Consider the following 1389-nt stretch of genomic DNA (forward strand, 5'->3'; position numbering starts at 1 on the left):
TCCCTGACTCATTCAATTAAGCCAGTATTGTACTGGTACCAAACACTGCTGGTGAGAATATGAACTACTACAGACAAAGAATGTCAATTATTCTTTAAAATTAACAGAATTATCACATTACCAAACATTTCACTTCCTTGTATATACCCAGAATAATTAGAAACATTTATTCAGGAGCCCAGTCTGGGCAAACCTTTAGGGTGAGTTTGTGCTTGAAGCCTGGGAGCCACTTTTGAACTTTTGGACTCTATCACCCACCATCCCGACTGCCCAATGGGAGTCTTGAGCCTGGTCTGGGAAGACCTTTTTAGGGTGAGTTTGTCCTCAGGGCCTAGGAGACACTTTAGAACTTTTGATACACCAACCCGAGGGCTGTGCTTTTCACAGAGACTGACCCAATCATCTTTACCAAGTTATATCTCCTTAACTGGCTTCTACCTCATTCAGAACTGATCATTTGGTAGAGGAGCCAAGCACCTGAAGTTATAACTGCTCTGATCTGGTTGACACAGACCTCCAAGAGGAAAACACCTGAGAACTAAGGGTGAAATTTCCTATACCAGTACTACAGGATCTACTCCAAACAAGGGGGAAAAGTGAATACTCTATCAGATGACTAAAAACCAATACAGATTTCGAAGAAACATGAGGAAACAAGGTAATAGGTAATTGTCACGTGAGGGTAGTAGCTCTGCACCCACAGTAGACAGCACAAACACAAAAATGAATTCTTAATATTCATAGTGACAAAACTCAATGAGATTTGGGGACCAGCTGGTAATATGTTGGTTAAGGCACTGGACACTCCCACATGGCCAACCACGATTCAAGTACCGGACCTGTTGGCTTCCTTTCTCACTTTCTCTCTCTCTCTCAACCTCTGTGTGTGTGTTTTTCTAGTCAAATTAAAATATATTAATGACTAAATAAAATTAAATAAATAATACTTAAAAAAAAAAAAACTCAAAGAGACCCAAAAAGAAAAAAAAGTTCCAGGAAATAAATAAATTATTTTAGGACATGAAAGAGGAATTTAATAAAAAAAAAATAGATGCCTTAAAAAAGAATCAAACAGGGGACCAGCAGTTCAAGTAATGGCTATGTCGCTGGACTCCCATGTAGTCGACCATGGTTTGAGTCTCTGATCTGGCAGCTTAAACTCACGCCAGGCACGTATACGTGCATGTCCAAGATCCTGAGAGAATAGAGGAGAAGGGGTTGCAGCATGTCCATCCCCTCCTGAGGGGTGATTTCTCACTTTCTGTCTCTCTTCTGTCTCTCTCTGTCTTTCTGGTGAGCACACACGCCCTACAGCAAAAAAAAAAAAAAAAAAAAAAAAAAAAAAAAAAAAAAAAAAAAAAAAAAAACCCTCCCAAAAAAAAAAAAAAA

The sequence above is a fragment of the Tupaia chinensis genome, unplaced genomic scaffold (assembly GCF_000334495.1).
Source record: "Tupaia chinensis unplaced genomic scaffold, TupChi_1.0 Scaffold144418_1, whole genome shotgun sequence".
Lineage (NCBI taxonomy): Eukaryota > Metazoa > Chordata > Mammalia > Scandentia > Tupaiidae > Tupaia > Tupaia belangeri.